The following is a 25,362-nucleotide window of genomic DNA, read 5'->3' as shown; positions in this document are numbered from 1 at the left end:
TAACAAAGCACTCAACTGGCTGCTTGGTTAGCTCTTAGCATGACAAGAAACATTTGTATATGTCTTAGAACATTCTTGGGGGATGAACACTTAGTATAGATAGATTAGAAAGTAAGTACATGTATATGTAAGTAGTAGTAGTATGGTCTAGTTCATATATGGACTAGAGGGTAAAGGATATATATCCAAAAAAGATAAGGTGTTAAAAATGCCTATAATGAACACATAATTTTAAGTTGTTACCCTCTCTGTAGTGGACAGATTGGGATATGGACTCAATTAGGACACTGAGGAGAGTTCAATATAGATGATGTTCTTACTTTAGAATATATTATTATGTAAGTGAAATGAGACATCTGATGAAGAGATGAGTGTCTTACAATACATGAGAAATCAGTCCAAGAAGGAGCCAAGTTATCCAATGATGAGTGATCCCACATCCCACAAAGAGATGAGCTATCCAACAATGATACATCCAATGTTGAGACAAGATGTGATGTCAATTAAGATAAGAGTTCTACCTTTTATAACATACTAACTTTGGTCAGCACATGCCATTTACATGTAACTAATGATGGTTTATAAGTAACCATGGTAACACTAGTCTCACCCAGTATTAAGTCTGGCTATAATACTAATGAATTAATTTAATATACAATAAGAAATAAAACAATTTGAAAAAAAAAAGGTCTAACAGTGGGGTAATAGGTTAACAAAAGTCCAGGTCAACTGACTTAAATAGATCAGATTGAGTTACCCTAGTAGAGAGAGAGGGTTTCTCAATAATAATCGCAGAAGATTTTCGAACTTCATTTGATTTACAAGTTTCATGGCCAATGTCTATCTCAGAGCGAGGAACATGGTACCTATAATACAAATATAATGTCATAAGCAGGATATATCCCTATAATACAGTACATTAATACAGTGCATCTGAAATATACTACATTGCAAGTCGGTGATTGTTAATTTTAAACCCCTTGCTTACTAAGTTACTCTGCCAACATATATATTATGTATAGATAAAAAATGGGAAAAGATTAGAAAAAGAAATCACATTAATACATGAGATAAAATGGAGAAGTCTAACAAGTAAGGCTAAGGCTTGTCTATTGAATTTAACAGGCCTATATCATTAAGAGACATACTAACAATTAGAAAGCTTTGTATTGCTTCATTGGGAGTTGATAGTCAGGGGCAACTATCAGGGTTGGGGCTGATTACAATTGTAATCATAATTGATTACATTCAATTACAATTTTTTGCTGTAATCGTAATTATAATCAGACAAAGTAATTACTGTAATCACTAGTAATTACATCAATTACAGTAGCCTTTGCAAGTAGTACATGAAACAAGTAGCATCTGCTAGTGTATATTTATGAAATGATGCATGAAGGAACATGTAATTAGACTGATTATACCCTTGGATAGCTCTGTAATCATAATCATAATTGAAATCATGCTTCTTTTCCTTATAATTGTAATTATAATCACCTTGCATAATCACATTGTAATCGTAATCATTCTCATGTAATTGACCCCAACCCTGGAGACTATAACTAATGGAAGAGTTTACTATACCAACATGTAATATTGTGTACAATGTTACAGTGTGTTAGAGGTACAAGATTCAGTGCATGATAATTAGAGAGTTACTATTACATTCCGTACTTTCCTGAGCTGTTCTCTATAAAAGAAACTTGTCTGGTAGGACGAGAAGGAACACGAAGTAGGGGTCGTTTGTTTTTCTGTGAAAAATAAAAAATGAAAGTGTTAATAGTTGAATAAATGGTTCCATTGTGTGTCAGTCCTCCAAGGAATGGATAGATATAGGAGGATTAATAAAGAGATGGCTTAATATACAGTAGAATTTAATAGACTGATAAACAGACAATGGATGGATGTATAAAATAGGAACAGGATAGAGGTCAACTCACTTTTTTAAATCTAAAAAGACCTTGTAAAAAACTCTTTAAAACAGCATACCAAGTAAGAACTCCAATAGCCACCATGCAATTACCCTAAGAGAATATACATTTCAAATTATTAAGTTACTAATACTAACTTCTTTCCATCCAGGATTCATTTCTACAAAGAACTTAATGTGTGGATCACGAAGATCTTCTTCACTAACAGATGCCACAAATTCCTAGTAATTTGTATTAAACAGCTTTTTTTATTTTAGAATACATTATTGATACCTTCATGCGAGCAGACTTTTTTTTAATAATAAATCTCTCTTTGTCATACGTCTCATCTTTACGGAGTAATGTTTCAGCAAATTCATCAACAATGCTATATAGGAAGAGATGATGGATGGACGATATGAAAGGGAATGGATATATACAATATACAATATCAGATAGATAGATTGATGATCAAGACCTCTTCAAATGATCTGGCATTTTTCTATTATAACATGGATACCATTCCCGGCCATAATTTTACTCCAACTACATATAAAAAGAGTATAAAGGGTTAATAATAAGTATTAACATTACATCATAATGATGTTATATAACATTTATATTTACAGTATCTTTAAGCTTAAATCATTAAAATTTTACATATGTATATTGTGGAATTTACAAAGTATGTAAAAATGAATGTTTCTAATTTTAGTAGGAAATATTAATTATAAATGGAGATTGAATAGTTATGCTAAATTTTAATATTTTGACATGCTATAACATTATTTAGAAAACCACACCACTCGCGGTGAATTTATTTAGAACATTACAACACTCATAGTTAGGGTATGCATTGACAATTAAGGATCTAGTTTAATTTTTATTTTACATATGCTTTCTGTGGAGCACATACAATATAATAAAGTTAAAAATGAACTAGAACAAGACTACATTACAAATTATATCTCATAACAACATACAAATTCTGAGGTTACTCGCTGTATAGTTTGTTATAGGACCTCCTGACACATAACAGCATACCAGGTGAGTAACTAAATAATTTTGGATTCCATAGTTATTGCTCATGTAATCTTATTAATTCAGTTAGAGTAAAAAAACATATTAATTTTTACACTATAAACAGACTTTGATGAAGTACATAGTAGCTCCCAGAGAGTTTCTTGATTTTTGAGAGGAGGACGAGATAATTCTGAGTAGTATTAGTATTTGATGAGCCATAGAGCTCAGACTTTTAGTTGGAATAAAATCTAGCCATACGTAATCGTTTTGCAGTGCAATTGCTGGCAAATCCGAAATAGGAATAGCAAAACACAGACAAAAGCTCTGCACAGACAAATGTTCGATCATGCTGCTTTCACACATCATGTGTGCGTGTAGCACGTACACGTGCACATTTGGGTGTGGCCACAGACTTAGGCAAAATTTCCGTGAGAAATGAAACCATTGCCATGTGACCACGTGAGTTAGCCCAATACTGTGTGTCACATGGTCAAACCGTGTATATAATTACAAAATCATTATCCTATAATATGATACTACCACAATATAACATAGACTTTTGAGAATTAAAAACTAATAAAACATAATGAGAGACTACAAAACTGCTAAAATATAAATAAATAGAGATTTAAAGTGTTTTTAGACTTGTGTTATGTAATAAGTGCTTTGTTTTCATTGTTTTTACTACAAAGCAGGGCAATAATTAAAATTATAACTGCATCTTATAACTGGTAATGCACATAGTAACAAATAGTTTCTACTGCAAGCACTTGATGATGGGTGTAGTTGATTGTGATTACAGGGCTCACTAAAATGGTTTGTCTGCACAAGCAGAAACAAGTCTTTAATATAACACCAAAACAACAATAACATCATTAATATTTCAAGGTAATAAAATAATCATCCTCTAATCATAAGCAATTACATTTATATTGTATCCATCTTACCATATAGCTCTTATAACTAAAGCTCTTTCCAATAAGATAGATAGGAGTGAATGGATGTCGAATAAGTTCTATAGAAAAACCATAAAAATAGATGATATCACATGCTAATTTTTAAAATACCTTTCAATACAAGATAAGCAGCAGGTATGTGAATATATGGACCACTGCGGTATTGATGATCAATAATAGTAGTGCCTATCTATAAAGAGAAATAATATGAAATAATTTTTAATTTTAATATAATAATATATGTATAATATTATACTAATGTAACAAATTTTACATGTATTATACATGAAAATGTACATGTAAGAACAGTAGTTTAAAGAAACAGTACTTGGATAATAGTGGTGATAATTGTACTAGTTAAAAAGTCAAAAAATGAATCTTCTATAATCTTACAAATTTTGACCACTCTATTTCTGTCAATATTATTCTTAAACAGGTAACGTTACTTAAAATATAGTTGTCATGGTTACTGCTAACATTAAATATAGTATACTTCTTTTTCCTGATAAAATTCATCAAGATTACTCCTCGTAAACTACCAGCTAAACGATCACGTAGTAACACAACATGACTATGAGCAAGAATCAACTTTATGTGAATCTGTAACACTGCAATTAAAATAAATACAACAATAATATACAATTATTATTATTATTATTATTATTATTATTATTATTTTATTATTATTAATATTTTATAATATGAAATTAAGTATGATTGCTTGTGGATGTGGCTCATTATTATTATTATTATTATTATTATGGCTATTATTATTATTATTATTATTATCAACAACAATAATTATTATATGTGAATGAAATTGATCATTCAATCCATCTTCTGATGATGGATATGTGGGATGCCCACATGAAGGCATTCCCATGTCAAAGAGCAACGGAGAGGCATTAAAAAAAGATGATTGGTTGAGTGAGATGGTGGGAGACCCATATGTTGAGCTTATTGTTTGCCAATTAGCCTGAGGGTATTAATTGCTTCATTGCTCCATCCCCCCAGAGACTCAACCACCAGAGGAACAAAGGGGACACCGGCAGCTAAACAGTTTTCCAGATGTGTACAAAACTTTCTATGCTTCTAAACACAATGAGCTCTTTCTCCGTTACAGGGACAACCACACACAGCCATGCATGAGAGGAATTATTATTATTATTATTATTATTATTATAGGAACATACCTGTATTCCATATCAAAGAAATGGCGGCTATACTCAAACATCTCATTAACATTAACCTGTTAAAAAGTCATCATTTTCAAGAAGGCAATAAACACTATTGCTAGATTTTAAAATAGTAGTTAGTTCCTTAGTCTCATACCCAGGCATTCGTAAAAGAAAAGAACGCCTGGTAACTATTGCTTGTGCATGCGTTTAATTATTATAATTTATGCAATATAGTGACAACAAATTACAACATATTAAATTAAATGATGAATAAATGGGGGCTGGGTTTATATTGATGACATTTCATTCACACATGAGTTAAAGCATGGCTAGTCGAGTTTGTCAGCTGTACAAAGATTTAGTTGAAAAAAAAAGAGCGACAAACTTATTTAATGCTGTTGGGATACAAGACCACATTTTTTCCATCATATATAGCTTCAACGGACAAGAGTTGCTCTTTTTTTAAAGAGATAGATTTGGGCTTCCTAGCTGCTTTAGAGCATAGAGTAGAGCAACAGATAAGTTTCTATTAGTACTACAAGTAAGCCATCACAGTTTGACATCGCGTAAAAGGAATTTTGACGTCATAGTTGACAGAGGATTCCTAAAAGTATACTATTTTCCAAGAAATCTGTGGAAATTAAAACACATGCACAAAAAACAGTAGTTACCAGACATTCTTTTCTTTTGTGTGACGTCTGGGAATGAGGCTAAGAGTTCCTAAGAAGCTACAAACAACATATCATAATGCTATATAGAGACAAAAAAAATTTTATCTACATAGGGAGGGAGGTACCTAGCACCTATTGTCACAGTATTCACTATAAAAGCTACTTCATGTTAATAGAAATTATATAGTTTACTTACTTCATCAAGGATATCAGTTTCACATATGTATGGATGTAGCTTGTATGTACATTAACTTGTCTACGATCAGAACTAAACAGGAAGAGAAGACCATATATGGAACAATTACATAATTTTATTACAAGATTGTGGTATGAAATTAATTACTCTTAATCCAATTAAGATTCACTCAGCCCTATAAGAAACTACAGTTATGTATGAGAAGCTCTTTTAGAGAGACATTGTTGTAGCAAAATTCAAAGTATTTTCTAACTTCATTCTACATTAATCATACCTTCTCTCTCCTTCAAGTAAAGACCACATAACAAAGAAAACCTTAAATGTCTATGTAAAAGAAAATATTATTTACATAAATGTTTTGTTAAGATCATACCTTAAACACTAGTTACATAATTTCCATCCATAAAAAGGGTACTAAAGCTACTAGTCCTGTCAGAAGGGAACAGCTAGATAAAAACCAAATGTCGAGAACCATTAGTCGAGCGACATGAATTCGACCGGATTGTAATATAAAATATAAGCTTACGTATAAACGTCATTTCCGTTTATCTCTAGGCGTTTTTACGGCAAATAGTCGGAAAAGATGACGAGTATGGTAAGTAAATGGTCTTATTTTAGTAACTGTTGGATATTGTAGAAGCTTTGTAGTCATTTACGATATGCATATAGATTAAGGTTTTAGCAAATATTCAAAAATATTTTTTAATCTTAAGTTTTGTCACAGATATGTTTTTAATATAAAATATTGGTTAAAAAATATATAGCGGTTTGGCCAATTTTTCTCGACCACTGTGTGTTAGATCATAGCAAAGCTTATATTGAGAGAAAGTTCACAACCCGCCTCCATGCATAGTTTTGGTTTTATTGTCATAAATGGAAGTATAGCAGAGATATATGATATTTAATAAAACTTGAGTGCCAATTTTATAGCAATTTTATTGCCAGAAGTATACTTTCCTTTGAAAGTTTTAAGATTGGCAGTTATTACTAATGTGTAATAGTGTGCAGTAGAACAAAAAATTAGTTGTAGGTGTTTCAAATAAGCAAGAAAATCTATTCCAAAAGATCATTTATTGAAGATAAAGGAGTGTGAAATCACATAAGTTTCACTTTTTAGAATAAAGACTGTGGAGAAAAAAAAGCAATAGGACGTGTTCCTAAAAGAACAGTTGTGCACAAAATCAAGGCTTGACCAATTTGTGTTGCTGTGATAAATTTGTCATGTTTCAATTCTAACAATGGCTCAATATCAGGGAGGGTATCTCTGTACTACTGTGGAATAAAGATATTCTTCATTTGTAGCACTATTCACTCTAGAGAAAATGTTTTACTTCCTATGCTATAGCTTGAAATGGTGTCTGAATTAACTATTTAGTTAATACTATTTCCAAGACATATAAAAAGAATATATGATAATGTTAACCATGACATTTAGTTTAATTGTAGTGAAAAGGTTTTTTTTTAAAATGAAGCTTAAAATAATTTTGACAAATTTTAGTGAAAAAAAGTTAAAAATGACAGTTTAATTTTTTTAAAACTAAAATAAAAGTCTTGCAGTAGAGAGTCCCCAAGAAGTCCAGTGAAGGTTCCATCCAGCGATTGAGAAGAGAGAGAGAGAGTTCCTAAGAGTCCAGTCAGTCCAAAAGAACATAGAGGAAGAAAAGAGAGAATAACAACTGAATGGATGAAAAGTGGATGGAGGATGGAGAGATAGCCTCACCTTTTCACCAGTGCTGCTCCTGCAGGGAAGAAAAAGAGTAGTTATTAACTGAAGGTGACAATGAATGGATAGAGAGTGAAGAGAAAAACAGAGGAAGTGAAAAAGGACACCAACACACACACACACCCTAGAAGATCAGAGCTCTCCCCCGCCACCTGGCGCCTAGGGTATTTTGAAAAAATTTTTTAGGCCGGCAGGGAGAGAGAATTTAATAGGGTTTGTATGATGTGTGTATAGTGTTTCTGGGCTGGAGAGCCCAAAATTAAAAATAAAAAAATTAAAAGAGGACAAGAAGGCTTGAAGGAAGAAGGACAGAAGAGACCAGGAGGACAGCAACTCACCTTTTACATCCACGAGAACATCAGAGATAATCAGAGAACTGCATGACAGTCAAAATATCAGTGAGTCCAAACTATCCTAGAGAATTGAGAAGTGTCAAAATATCAGTGAATAATCCAAATTAAATGTAAGTGAAATTATTGTAATTGTATCTTTGTCTTGATAAACATACAGTGATACCACTCTTAACATAAGTCACGTTGTATCATATTCATTGTTGTCTAATATACAGGACCATTCACATGCATTCTTTTCATTTCTTATACCAAAAACATGTAAAATAATTCTTTACACATATATTTGATATACTTCCTGCAATAATTCATACCAGAAATGAAATGGTTCTTCACATCATTAATGGTTGTTGTCAATGATTTCATCTTGTAATGATGTTAAAAGGTTATTTGTTCTAATTAGTTGTCCAAGTTGTGAAGGGTTTTGATATTTCTTTGTCACTACTGTAGTAGTACATCAAAGTTTTATACATGTACAAAACAGCTTTTCATTGATTACAATTTTATCATTATCTCATATATAATATATGTGGTCTACAATGTTTATTGAAAATAAACATTAATATATACCTACCTATAGATGTCTTAGGTAATTGAATAATTAGAGTTTTGATTGAAGTGACGTTTTAGATCATGTTTTGGTAGGGGGGTGATTGGTTCAATGATTTTGTTTATAGAGTTGTACAATGTTTCAAGTTGAAACAATGATTTTTGTGGAGATAATGCTTGTTTGCTGTGACCTGTGTAAATCCTAGATGATGTCTATATTATATTACCAACAGCGATTTAATGTTGCTCTTAATGAGACTCAGAACAATTGAAACAAGAAGGAAGGAGATGTCACATTGACACTTTTCTCTCAATGAAGTCCCTAAGGACTTTTACTTCTATGTTATAATTTAAGCAGAATTAGCAAAGAAAATTCTTAATATGAAATATGATGTAAATACATGATGTCATGTTTATAGAGATAGACATGGGATCCAGTTCTGCTACTAGACCAGATAGATCTGGATCCATTTTTCTCTTTTGTTATGGTAATTTGACACCTTTCTCAATTTTTGTTCAAATTATGAGCATATGTTTGTGTTTTCGATGGTTAGTTAAAACGGTGCTTCAACAATTATGTTCAATGTCTCAATGTTCTATGTTCAAAGGTATAGGCAAAACTAAACACATTTAAATAGAATGTTATTAGCTAAAAATATCCAATTGGCATTCATCTTTTTGTGTGTACATATATACACATAGTGTTGCCTAACTACATTTGTCTTCCTTAATTTTTAACAATTATCCTACAAGCCCAACATTTGCCTTCTCATTTTGTATATTAAAATTAAGGAGGCGTGTTCATGCAGAAAGAAACAGGTGAGTAGATCAGTACTGTATTGGTCTCCAGACATACTTCTCTTGTGCTTTAGTTTATCAAGTCAATCATTCTTTTGTGCATTTTATCATATGTAATCGCTCTCCACACCATCCAGTTTTCTTAATATGGAAATAATAATTCAGTTAGCATGCAACGGAAAAAAACTACCTTGACAGATTTGTGATTTTTCTTCCAATTCAATGACATAATGTCTTATTAGTAAACACTTATTACATAACATTTGGTCTCTCTTCCATCACTGCTATGTTTAATAGCTTGAAGTGTGTCATCTCGTAGATCACATAACTGATAAAGTTGTCTCTGATGTGGATATGTGTCAGACTAAATATACACACCGACTCATCAATGTCCTCTGTAAGAAAAAAAACTACTAACACAAGTAGAATGAGTTAGATTACTGAATTGTAAACTGTTTCCATCATTTATAAAAAATTTGTTCTTATACTTGGTTTTGTCCTATAGTCAACAACCATAATAAAACCATTTAAAATATAATACAAGGCCTTACCTTTCATCAAATAATTCAGTTAAATTATTAACTAGTTGGATGTAATACTCATGAGCATCTTGGGTATCTACCAGAAACAAATGATTCATGTCATGTGTATCTGTTCAAAATAATAAGCTCTGAATTTATTGTATTTTTCTCTTTAATTGAAAAAGAAATTCTGATTGAAGTGTTGTGCTACCAGCTGGCTATACCTAGTTTGTCTACTAGTTTTGTTTAGAGAAAGAAATTGTTAATAAAAGGAAAGAAGATAATGTCTTGAGTAATTTAAGAGAAAATAAAAGTGAGCGAGAGAGACAAATTAAGAATAAACAACAAACTACTTACTATTACATGAACTCAAGTGGTCTTTAATAACTTGATAACTGTCTAACTTCTTACAATACTCTTCGTGTTGTCTTGATTAAGTATAGTTCCCTTATTGTAGTATTTTTATTAAGTGATTTACATATTGTCTTGAATATCATCTTGTTTCAGAAGTATCGTAGAGAATAGTTTCTGTCAATGATGTAGTTCTTTGTATTAGATCTGCTATTGTACTGGTACTAACTGAAGTGATCTGAGATTACCTCCAATGTGCAAAATAGTCAATGTTTGGTTTTAGTAAGTCCTTCACAGATATATCGGACTCCATTATCAGTGATGTTACAGTAGGAGAGATCTAGTTCTTTTAAAGTTGTATAACTTGATAACATAGTAGATAAGTGAGTTATATCTTCATCTTGTACAATGTAGCCTGTAGTATATCAAAAAATACAGGACTACAGGACTCAGGTGTGGTTTATCAAAAAAACCTTACCAAGAGTGTAACACAACATACATGGACAAAGTGGAATAAACTTATCACATTTGGAAGAACATCAAAGAGCAGTAAAAAAGCTGGATTCCTTCTCTAGTGCCTTGCCTGAACATGTTGCCAGACTGGTCATATATAAGATCAATTGGGAAAACCATCTATCCTTGCCCACCATCCATTCCTCCGGCAGAGAATTATCCTGATTTCGTCCTTCAGCTTTAGTATAAATAGGACTGTTTTTGCACTTTTATTTCTATATATTTAAGCCACTGATGAAGGTAGTCTATCGAAATATTTGGCTTAATTTTATCTCTTTTTGTTTGGTGAAAAAAACTCTAATACGAATAATTTAGACTATAACAGATACATTAAAAAGAGATAATTCCTATACTCTATCTTAAAAGACATTGTCATATTAATGATGTAATTATTACCTCATCATAATAATATAGATATGATGCTCACTACCTTAATGGCTGATATATGGAGAGAGAGAGAGAAAGAGAGAGACGATAACAATTGCTTCCAATTACTTTAACTCACTTTGCATAATACTCCACATTAATATATTGTATCCAGTTAAAGGTTAAAGGCTTATATACAAATTGTTCCTCTCTTTGTCCTCAATATAATCTCCTTTACAATAGTGATATATACATTGTTCATAGAATATAGAGTATATTGCGGTCCATTAATATCATTACAACATTCGTTATGTAAGTGAGCAAACTTCTCTATCTCAGAAATATCTATTGTTGAACTGTAACAATTGATATATAAAATTAATTATAACTTGATTAATTGAACTGACCTCAATAGTCTAGTTATATTATTAATGTGTAGTCTTTCTACCTCATCTGAAAATAAGAAAGGAGGTGTTGACTTCTCTAAGCAGTTAAGAAAATTATTAAAGTATGTTTTCTTCTACCTCCTCGAAGAGAAAAAAAAGTGCGATGTTAGAGAAGTAAATGTTGAGTAAAACAGCTCTATTTTATTGTCTACTAGTTTTGTTAGGGAAAGAAATTGTTAATAAAAGAGAAGATAATGTTAAGAGAAATTTAAAAAGAAAATAAAAGTGAGTGAGAAATAGATTAAGAATAAACAACTAATACCAGAACACAAGTCTGTCTTTAATAACTTGATATAACTGTCCTAAGGTCTTACAATACTCTTCATATTGTTTTGATAAGTGTACTGTCCATATTGTAGTATTTTTATTAAGTGATGTACATATTGTCTTGATATCATCATTGTTTAGCGAAGTATAGTGGAGATATAGTGTTGTCAATGATGTACTTGTTTGTATTAGATCTGCTATTGTACTGGTACTAACTGAAGTGATCTCAGGATTACCTCCGATGTCCAATGTAGTCAATGTTTGGTTTTTAGTAAGTCCTTCACAGATATATGGACTCCATTATCAGTGATGTTACAGTTGGAGAGATATAGCTCTTTTAAAGTTGTATTACTTGCTAACATAGTAGATAAGCTAGTCATATCTTCATCTGTGATACCAGTAACATTTAAAACGTTAATTCCTCAAGTGTTTTGTTATTAAAGAGACTATCACTGACTGTTTGATACCACTAGTAAGTGAAGAGGAGTTCATTCTGTAGTATCTTTATTGTTTTATTAGTTTTTAGTATCTCTGATAATATCGATACACACTTACTGTCCAATGAAGTGTTGAATATATGAAGTCTCCTCACTGTACACTTATTAAGATTGTTTATAATAACTGCAGTACTTTCAGGAGATGATGAGATGAGACGAATACTCCATTCTTTTCCTGTTTGTTGTACTTTTATTAATTTACTTATAACATCTTCACTTTCTACTATACTTGGTCAATGAGACTAACACTATTGTCATCATCTCTCCACTGAACACTTCCAGTGTCTCCTGTTATAAAAACAGAGTTAGTATATAGTATAGTACACACATAGTAATATATACTATAACACACTACAATATACAGACAATACACTGAAGAAGAAAGGAAGCCATTACTGTTTATTGAATATGGTTACGATGGCAAGAGTTTATGAGAAGGTGGGGCTTATCAAATTTTGCTAACTAGACAGAGTGTTGATATAGCTATAGAGGAACAATAAATATAATTCTCTCATTGTTATCATATTAACAGAACACATCACTAGATATCAGGTATTAATATATCAATTTGAGACTTGTGAATCGTTAGAGTTTACTAACTGACTAGATATAATGAGTCTATAAATAATGAAATGATCTGATGAAACTTATTAGTTAAGATATTGATAGAAGAAAGACAAGCAGATTGTTTTAAGAATTAGTAAATGAAAAAAATATCTTGTCTATAATAATCAGCAGCTATTTAAAAAGGCTATGAATTAAGTTTTAGTTTGTAATGAAGTATAATTATGAAATATTTGTAAATAAATTTTAGGGTACAGTTTGCTTAGAATATTATTATGAATTTTATTTTAAAATAGTCTCATTCCCAGACACTCACTTGCTTATTTGCAAGAAAGGGTGGTGACTGGTGATTTTAGTCCATCCCTTGTATTGCACTATTGGATGATGTCATCATTGAAATGTGTTATTACAATAGATGAAAAGATAACTGGTTACATTACAAGTTGTACACTAAGGAGCTGAAGTCTTTGTTTCAAAGAATACTAGAAAATAATGCCTTAACATCAAAATAAAAACATAATGAAGACATTTCTATCTTCTAAAAATTGACAAAAAGCTTTCTCTTTTTGATCAACAATTGGTTTACTAATTCTGAGTACCAAAAATTGAATCCTTTGAAAATATTTTTAAAAGAACAACATCTTTGAGTCTAGATATCCATACTTTGTTCTCCATTGTTAACAGCGACATTCACAACATCATGACCTAGGACTATTCTGATTGGTGAGCCAAAAAAGTGGTTTAAATACAAGGAATTGGACTAAAGTCACCAGACACCTTTTCTCGCATTAAGTGAGTGGGTGGGTGTCTAGTAAGGAACTGCAAAGTCTCCATAGACACTTAGTAAGTTTTGTTCACTTATATTTTTAGACTGCAATTAACTGCATACAAGAAGCAACCATTTTTCATAGACATTTTGTGAAAATGTTAGAGGTTATTGTCTTATGAGAGAAGTCTACAGCTATCAAGAAATAACTGTTAACATCACAATATAGGATGTCATTTTTATAATAATTGTGATCTTGTTTGCATTTATCATAACTAACAATGACATATATTCAAGATACATACCTTTGATTGACTCTTTATCATCAGAATCCTTCAATATGTCATCTGAAGACTCTATTGGTCAATAAGTTTAATATTTTAAATTAGATTATCAATATATTATTACTGACAACATTATGACTTTGTGCAACCTACTTAGATGAGGTAAGGAACTGTCTTTGGTTAATGGTTTACGAACCTTTGGTATGAATGCTAGATCTAGTAACAAATGTCATATAATGAGAAGTCACTAATACCAGTTACCTTTCAAAACTCTGTTTTAACTCCTCAATCTGTTGGTCTCTCTCTCTACTTGTAAAGTCAATGATGTTATGATTTCTTGTAGTTCTCTAGCTCTTCTGTCTCTCAGTAGACACTGACAGTATATTCTTCTCAATAGCTTTATATTTAAAATGAGAAGAAAATTGATCACTAATATATTATGTAAAATACTGACAACATTGGACTTTTGATTGATGTTGTATTAATTTACCTTCTTTTGTTTCACAAGTGATGTTAAATCTTCAATTGTCTTTTCTTTCATTTCTCTTGTTTCTATATAAAGGAACATTAAATTATTAATCAGATATATCATATAATAGACAGTTATTAAATAAAACAATAGCTGTACACAATATACCTTCATTTTGTCTGATAATAGATGATATTTGGATGGTCATCTTTTTCCGGATGGTTTGTTCTAGTTCCAGACAACTTCTCAACTCCTTTGTACTCTCTTCTACAATAGTTCTAATCTCCTATATATCAATAAACAACACAGTAGTAACTGTTGTCTAATACTATCATCTCTTACCTTGTCTCTTCTATGATCATAAATGGTACAATGACCAATTGTAAGTTGGAGTAATCCTCTCATTTAAAACTGATTCAAGAGTCTCCTGAGCTCTGGCAATAAATAAAGTTGTCATACTGAGTGGAAGGTACAGGTCACAATGATGGAGTTACCCTCAGTCACAAATAATTACTTTAACTCTTTTATTTAACTTTCAAAGGCAACTGACAAAAGGTTTTTAATGTCAGTCAGTGAAGTCTTGTCAGGATCCCATTCAAGAACAAACTTAGCAGTCTCACATTTGAGAGGAGAACTGGTTGACACCACAAGAGATTCCTGGAGGCTTAGACGTGTTGTTACTGTGGAACAAAACTCCTCAATAGCATCTTCATAAGTTTTTAATGTGAACATCAGCTTTTGTAATACCAAATCGTTTGGCAATAGCTTTTAAAATACCAATGTCAATTAATGTACATTTCTCTTTAACAATTTCAGTATGTCATCTAGTGTATTACTGCTGGTATGAGCTAACTGAGGACTGAGGTCGGGATAACAATCTCGGAGGAAGGTTTTTAACTTTTCTAAAGTTACAGAAGTCTCTTTAATAGCATCTCGGATTTTATTAAAGGTTGTTCCAAATTTCTAGTCTCATTGAATTAAACATAGGACTCATACTTCGTGGAACAAAAATCCCATCTATGATGTAGTAAATATTATTAGATGAATATAAAGGATATTACCTTGAACAGACTCATTGTTTATATGAGATAGACTATGAGTAGATCCTACAATAAGAGATATAATATGATAATAATATTAATATAACACAATATACCTCACTGAGTAGTAGGGTTTAGTGTGTGTTGTTCTATCTTCAAATGATTGCTCTATAATTGTAATATTTTAAAATTACATTATGTAATAAAATTTAATAACTTACTATAGTCACTCATTATGACATCACCTAATTTAATATTATCGGTGAATCTTTGAAGTACACTGGCAAACACTTTTAGGTTACGATAGTTGCTATGGACAGCACCCACGTACAGCTTTTAATAGTGACATTAATGGCTGAGTAGATATAGTTAGAGTATCATCTGAAATGACTCCTTCTCCATGAAGTAGTTCTGCTACTTGAACTGGATATTGGAGAGATTGAGAGAGAGTACCATAATGACAACGTAAAAAATGTCACTGGCATGGACTATAATAAAATATATAAATACACTTCAGTTAGTGAACATATATATCATGTACCATTATAATCAGATGTTGGTTCTGAATGATGTCTTTCCTTCTTCCTTTTTAAGTCCTCATCTGATATCTCTTTATCTTCTAGTGGTCTCTTTCCACTTGAATTAATATATCCCATTTTTGCCATCACATTAGATTCCCTATGAAATCATAATAACATTTAGTAGAACACTATACTATAATAAAACCTTATAAATAATGTCCTCTGATGTAATCCAATTTTTCAGATTCTGTAATCTCCATTGCATCATCATGGACTTGTTGTTACTTTCTCTTGAGCAATATTAGTCTTCATCTGGTCCTATATTGAGCTGTAGATATTCAAGAGAAAATACCACTATTAATCCAAACGATCTCTCACTATATTCACTGATAATTATCTCAGATAGAATTTTTGTCCATCCTCAAACTTGGACAGTACTGTTGCTAATTCCTTCAACTTCTTGTGGTCTGAAGATATTGCTGTATGTATAGCAGATAACAGAGTTTGTCTTCTTTTCATCCAGAATACCCTCCATTGTCTCCATCTTCTAAGTGTATCTTCATTAATACATCTCTCACTAAATAAGAGCTGAGACATTTTACAGGATTGATCAAAGACTGTGATAATGTATTCATTATGATGATAAAGAATATAATGGCTTCAGTAGCTAAGGATCCATTCCGTAAAAAAATAATGACACATACTATCTTATCAACCAGATTCACTCACCAGCAGAGATACAACATTTTCTTAATAGGACCAGCTCATACTCATGAGCAATAGTGTTTCTTCAATGATCTTCTTCTTCAAAGTATCTAATACTTGTCTTCTGGTAGCATTAGGGTTGGTATCTAACCACAACTCAACCATTTTTAATGTCTTGTAAGTAGAATCATCAGGTTGTCTACGAATATCATCCAACTTCTTGGAATCAAGTTTAAGCAGGATACCAAACTGATACCATTTACTACCAATGTGAATATGTTCACATAATTCATCAAGAGCTGGTTTCTCTTCTAATATCTTTTGAAAAGAAAGATTTATTGCAGCCATTGCTTCTTCATCAGAAACAGCACATCTACTGGTGACCTATGGGTGAGCTCGTGTAACCACAGCCATTTGATATTTTTAACCCTTTATGTCAAGCTTCAGACAATATTAGGAAAGTTAAAGTTATTGTTCTAGAAGATACAGGTATTATAAAATACATGTTGATATTGTATATTGCCGCCATTAGGAGTAGGTAAGAGTTCTTTAGTGAAACATATACTTTGCTATGAAGATAAAGCTTTAAATTGTTCAGCACAAAAATTGCCTTTCTCTCAAAAACTATGACATTTCTCATTATATGATTACTTCTTGCTACTCAAGATTTTTAAAAACATGCATGCTCACTAAATAACCTCTATATCTATCTATCATAGTTTATTAAAAGTGTTTAATTATAACTTGATCAATTTGACTGACCTTATTAGTCTAGTTTTATATTATTAATGTGTAGTCTTCTATCTCATTTGAAATAAGAAAAGAGGTGTTTGGGTTCTCTAAGTAGTTAAGAAAATTGTTAAAGAATGCTTTTCTTCAAACTCGCTTCAGAAAGTCAGCAAACAAAATCTCCATAAACGGGTTAAAAATGAGGCCACACCCATAAGTTAATTTTACCTTGCGCTAAATGACCAGCTGTCAGAGAGCAAAAAGTGCCAAAAAAGGAACCAAAAAAGAGAAAGACAAAAAAGTGCGACGTTAGAGAAGTAAGTGTCAAGCAAAACTGCTACTATTTTTATTGTCTACTAGTTTTGTTAGAGAAATAAATTGTTAATAAACAGTGGTGGAGAACTAGGGGGAGGGCAGGGGGGCTGGAGCCCCCCACTTTTTGAAAGTGGCGGAGGGCTCTGCCCCCCTTGCATGATGAATTCCACTCCTCACTAACAAACTGGGTGAAAAATAATTTGATTAATCAAATGATCAACCAGCTGTATATGAATCAATGACAATCATGATTTGATATGCTAAAGTTAATTGCTCAAAGAAGCTAAGTGTGACAATTGTTAAGAGAGTATGACATTATTTAATAATTTTTCAAAGTGATCTCATGGGATGAACCATTTACACTATACATATGCTATCACATGTGGTTATTAGAAGGCAGCTGGCTAAGTTTAAAGAATGACTGAGAGATATAATGGCAAAAAAGGTAAAGACAACAAAGTTTGCTTTCTGTCTGGTCTGACAAGAGGGTAAGATCTGAGGGCAATGAAGACAACTATGGCTCTCCTGCATCAGAAATCCAAAACCTGAGTGGTGAACAGCAACTCGATCTTCATGATGATGAACTTCGTGATCAGGTGGATGACATTAACGTGAGTACTGCCTACAATCTTCCCAATGACAATGAAGAGATTCCAAATACTGAGAGCACACTGTTTAAACCTCTGCCTCCAGGATGAGTAGAAAGTTGGTGTATGTGAGAGATGCATTGGAAACAGTACGAGAGATCAGTAACCTTATCCATTATTCACCTAAAAGGCTTCATCTTTTCTCAACAAAACTTTCAATGTTCTGAAGAAGGTGGTGTAAACTCTAAAGCCATTGTTGTCCAACAAGATGGATGCTAGAACAGCTGCTATAGATACCATTTTAAAGGACTATGATTTTCTTATTGAGACTCTGGAAGAGGTGCATCAATCCACCAATGACGAATTTGGAATGAAAGTTGGTAGTTTACAGCAAAGCTTGGAGAAGTTCAACAGCTTGTTTTGCCTTCAGCTTTGCCATCTCTTATTCAGCATGGCAGAACAGCTTTCACTAAACTCACCAAAAAAAAGATAAACCTTCAAGAACGCTTTTACTGCAGTGGAAGCAGCAAAAATCTTACTATAAACGAATACGATCAGATGAAGCTTTCATAGATTTTATGATGAGTCAACCAGTCTTGCTGAAAAACATTCCATTAATCAGCCAGTCTTACCACGATATAGAAAACGTCCTCATGATTTGAAAACAAGAGTTAACAACATCGATACACAACACCGAAATACTACCATCGCCACCAGTATTATGAAGCTTGCGACCTTTTATATACTGAACTAAATGACAGATTCCAAAATGAACTATGTTCCCCAGCAATAGCCATTGAACAAACACTCCTCAAGGCTGCAAATGGTGATTACTTCCAAAGCTGTATTGAAGAATTCATGAAATTCATATTACAAAGATGATATCAATTTATCCGACTGAAATAGACATTTTACTATTACTTCCAGATATCATCAACAAACAACTTCCTCGAGTAAAAAGGTCACATCAATTAATACCATTTGTGAAGCAATGAATACTAGTAGTGCTATTAAAGAAATGCTGCTGACAGTTCATCGACTTCTGCGTCTGTATTTTTTTTTTTTTTTTCTTTTTTTTTTTTTTTTTTTTTTTTTGTACGTTAACTCGTTGGTTTATAACATCGGCAACATCTGAATGAACATTTTCTACTCTGCGACGGCTCATGACTTACACATGCTCTAAGATGACTGAAAAAACATACAACAATTGGTTCCTGCTGCATGTCCACAAAGACTTAACAGATGATTTAGACTTACATCCATTGCAAAAGAATTTATTCATGCAACAGATTGAACAGGTTAAATACTTTGGTAATTTTTTTTAAAATAAGATTTTCATTTACATCTATCTGCTTCTTCACCAAGCACTTGCCCCCCCCCCCCCCCCCCCCCACTTTTCAGTAGCTGTCTCCACCCCTGTGTACATGCTGTACAAGTTTAGTAATACTTTCAGTAAGCATACTCCTGTGGTGACAGCATAAGTTGATATAATTTTAAAATTTTTTTTAACTTAAAATTAATACATAATATATTATTATATCTGATTTTGTATATTAACAACAAGTTGGTTGATAAGAGGAATTAAAAAAATAGGATGATTCATCAGAAACTGGAGTACACTACTAGCATAGCAATTGCTAGCTGTGTTGGTGATAGATACCAGGAGGCTGTAATACTATAGCATGAAGGAATAAGCTTGGTTTTGCGTATACGTGGGCCAGTATTGAGCAAACGTGTTAAGGCTACTCCGCTAATAGGCTCTCAAATGTATAACAACTGACCCCACCTAAAGTAATTAGTCTTTTAATGGGTGGAGTCATTGTCATTATAAGAACTCTAATTAATGCACATAGCTACGATCCTGTGACGTTCCTGTGAGTAGCAATAATGGCTCAAAAAAAGATGGAAAACGATCGCCTAGCTCAAGAAATGGCCAGGTACAACCTTAAAGGGATAGTGTTAATAATACTTATATTAATAGCATGATATTATTTGTTACTTAATTTTTTTAAATGTAGGTTTGAGCAAGAAGTGTTAGGTGTAGCAGCATCTGCACCTCCACGACCTCGGCCAGTAACAGTCACAGTCTCTGCTCCACCTACTCCTCTCTTTCCACCTAAACTGTGTGAGCTAAGTAAGTCCCGATATTTTGTTTCCATGGTAACATAGGGTGTGGTGTAATACTGTACTCATTACGGGTTAGTCCCATTTCGCCTACTCCCATTTTGCCTACTAATTGACAACCAGTGCCATTTTGCCTACTCATGCAAAATGCTATACAATTCATGGAATACCATAAATACATGATGGTTTTGATGTGAGTTTCACATAAAAAGGGTGTTACCTAAGGGTATGGTAGGCACTAGGCAGTTCCCTTTGGTTTATTGTTTGCTACCAGGAAAATCTCGTGCGGTTTATCTGAGAGCCCTTGAGATTATCAAGCAAAAATCAGAAGACCTAGGCTACACACTTGCCCCAGCAGAAGTCCTCACTGACTTTGAACTAGCTATTAATTCAAGCAGTAGAGTGAGTGACATTTCCCAACTACAGAGGTTAAAGGGTGCTTTTTTCATTTTGCACAAGCTTTAAATAGAAAATAGCCACCCTTGGTCTGCAAATAAGCTTACAGACAAAATCCTGATGTGAGCAAATTGTTAGGAAGACAGTTGCTCTAGCATTTGTGCCTCAAACGATTTGTTCGCTTTGCTTTGCATGGTATCAATGCAAGTTCCAAATGTTGAAAAAATGGACGAGCTTGTGACCTACTTTGAAGAGACATGGTTGGTGGGCCAACTTTGGTCCTAGACTATGGAACATCTTCTCCTCAGATGCCAGAGCCCTAGGACCAACAACCACCTTGAAGGATGGCACAACAAGTTAAGAGTGAATTGCAAGGAAAGCCCACCCCAATATGTTTGAACTCGTCGAAATCTTCAAGCAAGAAAAATCAAGCACTGAAGTCAGCATTGCTCAACTTGAAGCAGGATCCCAGCGCCTAAAAGAGCTAAGAAGTCTGTTGAAAAAGACAATAAAATAGGAGAACTAAAAAGTAGACTTGATCAAATTAGTTTAGAAGAGTATATTAGAGGAATTTCTGCTCATACTGCCATTTGAACTATATGTGTTTACATAGTTTTGTTGGAACTTAATACTATTAGATGATTTTTAACCTTTTTTTATTTTCTTACACACTTCTATCATTTTCATCACTTTTTGCATGAGTAGGCAAGATGGCACTGGTCGTCAATTAGTAGGCGAAATGGGAGTAGGCAAAATGGCACCAATTCCTCATTACATAATTGTCTATATAGTTCAAGGGGTTTTGAAGTGTAGTGGTCACATTTTAATAATGATTTTCTAATTATGTAAATGTACACTCAGACAAATTTATAAATTGCTTAGCTGGGCCCGTGTGGTATTCAATTGATCCTAGTTATTTGGTAACAACAGAATCCAATAGAATTATATCATGAGTTAGAGAACTGAGACCTTTATCACTTTGATTTTTTGGGTTTGTTCTATGATTTGTATAGAGTGAAAATGAAGAATGATTTATTAAAGCTTTTATCACTCACAATTTTAAAATAGTGATTCATATAATTCTAAACCTGGAGACAAGGCACGATTGCTATCATTGTTCCATGGGGAATATATCTGTCTATCTATCTATATCATGCTTAGGAATCTGTCTCATAACCCATAACTCTCAAAGAATGCTTTGTGGGTGTGGCTACATATACTAATATGGTTGACTGGCTACAAAGCACAGGTTCTGAATCTGATTAACAAAAATAACCTTTGATTGCTGAAAGAACTGTTTTTGCTAAATAGCTAAGATATAGCCTTATCGCTGACAACAGAATTACTAACTATTGAATTTGATACAGGGCATGTTAGAGTATACCACTGTCATAGTGTCATGACAATAAAAATCATCAGTATAACTTATTATAGTGATTTTCGATACAGGGCAAGGAATGTTGTATAAAATATACACATTCTTTTCAAATTATAAATTGATTGTTATTTTCTTTAGTTCCTCAAATGATCACTCTCCCATATCAATCTTCTACACCTGTCTCTCTTCTTGGAATACAATCAGTTATTAAAAGTCATGAAGATCGAGCAGGTACTATTGATCAAGTCTATATTATCCCTCTTTGCTATGGTAGTTAGATTGGTGTCCCTTCATACATGCTGTCTACCCATAACTTTAATATAGCCTTTGCTAGGCTAGCAGTTTTGTGTAGACTGCTTCCATTGTATATTCTCTACAAAAATTATTAACCCTTTAAATAAAGCCGTGATACCATAATATATTATGTAACAGTTATGAAATATTATAGGTAGTCAAATCATGTAGTCGTTGAGAGAGTTGGCTAACTCTTGCTGTCCTTTTACTCATTATTATTTTGTCTATAGCTGAAGCTATGGTTAGTGGAACAAAAAAATCTAAAGGAAAAAAGAAAACTAAAGATCTTTCAAAATTAAGAATAGGTGGAGGGCAAGTCTGGGAAGACCACCACCTTACATGAATGGGACCCTAGTAAGTACATTTGTATCTTGTCTGTTCTGACACATGCTCTCTCTTCTCTCTCTCTCTCTCTCTCTCCTCTCTCTCTCTCCTCTCTCTCTCTCCTCTCTCTCTCTCTCTCTCTCTCTCTCTCTGCAGATGATTATCGAATATTTTGTGGTGACTTAGGAAATGATGTAAATGATGACACACTTGCTAAAGCTTTCATGAAATATCCCACTTTTATGAAGGCCAAAGTAATACGTGACAAATGGACAAAGAAAACAAAAGGATATGGTTTTGTTAGTTTTAAAGACTCACACGATTTTATGCAAGCAATGAGAGAGATGAATGGTAAGTACAATTTATGCAAATAAACAATGTTTCTAATAATGGATCTTGTTCTTATCATCTATGTAGGAAATACATTGGTAGTAGACCAGTTCGATTAAAAAAAAAGCACATGGAAAGATCGATCTTTTCTAGATGTAAGAAAAGGAAAAAGAAAAGAGAAAGGCCGACTAAAATGACTTATTTGTATTACCATTTTAGCTTATCATATTTAAAATCATATTAATATTTAATATTAGTAAATTATTATAGGGCATAGGTAGGTGCTTAGTTGTCTTGTGATCTCCAACCATACAAACTTGAGATAAATGATACTACTCTACTAATAGTCTAAACTCCATGTTTTGTACTAAACTTTTAGTCACAGTATAAGATGGTGTCATATTAGGCTCTTTCCCATCTAGTTATCATGCTTCACAGAGATAACCAAGAGACTATAACTATAGATATGTTTTGACAATCTGCTAATAATATAATAATATATGCATGTATTAATTAATAATTATTATTAACAGTTATTATATAATTACTTAGGGTGTGGTCGTGACGAAATAAGTCGTGGTCATAGTAGCGGTTTTGAGTGGTGACCTTTCCGGCATTGACAAAGAAGGGCTGTCTCGTGGTTTGTGTCTTGATTCTATTAGTTTCCACCACAGGTCCTTACTCTATCTAGACTACACATAAGAGTGGCCAAAGAAAGCTTGGGTTTTGGTGAGAACTTCGCGCTAAGTGGAGCTGCAGCCGTCATTCAAAAACTGCCGCCGCCCCCATGAGCGAGTCAAAACTTTTGGTTCAAACCAAGATGAATGTTAAAAAGTGGCCGTCTAACAGAGCCCTATAAAGGTGTAGTCGGACTGTACTGTTCGTGTCTTTCGTACTGAAGGTATTCTACCATTCTGAGAGGGTAACTTGGCAATTGTATCCGATACTTTCCGACACAAGCTTTAAACTTTGCTTTTTCAAGGACCAAATCAAAGCTATGTTTTAAAATGAAGAAACCGACGCCTATGGAGTAAAGTTTGCAAAGAACGTTGCATCAGGTGGAGCTGCTGGAGCCCTTCTCTTTTGTTTTGTCTATTCCCTCGACTATGCTCGTACTCGTCTAGCTAACGATACCAAAGCTGCTGGAAAAGGTGGTACTCCTCGTCAATTTATGGTTTAATTTGATGTTTATCGTAAAACCCTTAAATCTGATGGTTTTGTCGGATTATATCGAGGCTTTGTCATCTCGTGTATTGGTATCATTGTATATCGTGGATGTTACTTTGGTTTTTATGATACACTTAAACCAATTGTATTAGGAGATGATGCTGGTGTCATTCTATCCTTTATACTAGGTACATTGTAACCATTAGTGCCGGTCTTTGTTTTCCTATCCTATTGCTACCATTCGACCGACCAGCATGATGATGACATCAGGAGAAGCAGTCAAATACAAAGGTTCTTTCGATTGTGCAGTTCAGATTTTTGAAACACACGAGGGAGCTATGTCCTTTATGAAGGAGCTGGTTGCTAATATTCTTCGTGGTGTAGCTGGTGCTGGTGTATTAGCTGGCTTTGAAAGTTTAAGGAGTTTGTACATTAGCTGGCGTCTAACATAAACATAATTTATATAGTGTAGGCATGCTTTATGAATAGGTTCCTATAGTTATTGGCTTTTTGTGCATGCATTAAGAATAATTTAGTCCCTTGTACTTTTACAAATCTGTAACATTATGTATTGTTAAAATGTAATCAAAAATTATTTATTAGAAAAGCGAAAGGTATAGTTTCTATGACGACCATTGCATATACAAGGGCCCCACCCACTCGTATAATTTGCATATCGTACAGTGCGACATGGCTATTATCTGTAGTTTTATTTGGCTCTCCCTTCTTTTCATTGATTCCATCTTTCCATGTCTGATCATGACTTGTCTGATAATTATCAGTTTAACTTGTACTCTCCATGATAGATATACTCTCTACTGGACCTACAACCCACAAACTGCAGAATATTTCTTTTGTACAGTTAGAAGTTCAGACTACAGGTTGGGTGGTTTTGGGTCTCTCTCCTAAGGACAAATGCCTGGATCTGATGTGGTGATGGATGGGTACAAGATGGTAAGTGCTTACTTTTTATGTAAGTTGATCGTGCATATACGGACAAATGGATTTTGCAGTTTAAATTAAGGGGATATTTTATTAGTTGTATCAATATTGT

General features: G+C 33.0%; 1 pseudogene; it reads left to right on the top strand.

Moving 5' to 3' along the window:
- The first annotated feature begins 18,563 nt into the window (after positions 1-18,563).
- Positions 18,564-24,760, top strand: LOC121391752 (annotated as a pseudogene).
- The last annotated feature ends 602 nt before the right edge of the window (positions 24,761-25,362 follow it).

Source organism: Gigantopelta aegis, unplaced genomic scaffold (assembly GCF_016097555.1).
Source record: "Gigantopelta aegis isolate Gae_Host unplaced genomic scaffold, Gae_host_genome ctg2926_pilon_pilon, whole genome shotgun sequence".
Classification (NCBI taxonomy): Eukaryota; Metazoa; Mollusca; class Gastropoda; order Neomphalida; family Peltospiridae; genus Gigantopelta; species Gigantopelta aegis.
The sequence above is the reverse complement of the archived record's forward strand: the minus strand, read 5'-3'. Positions and strand labels throughout refer to the sequence as shown.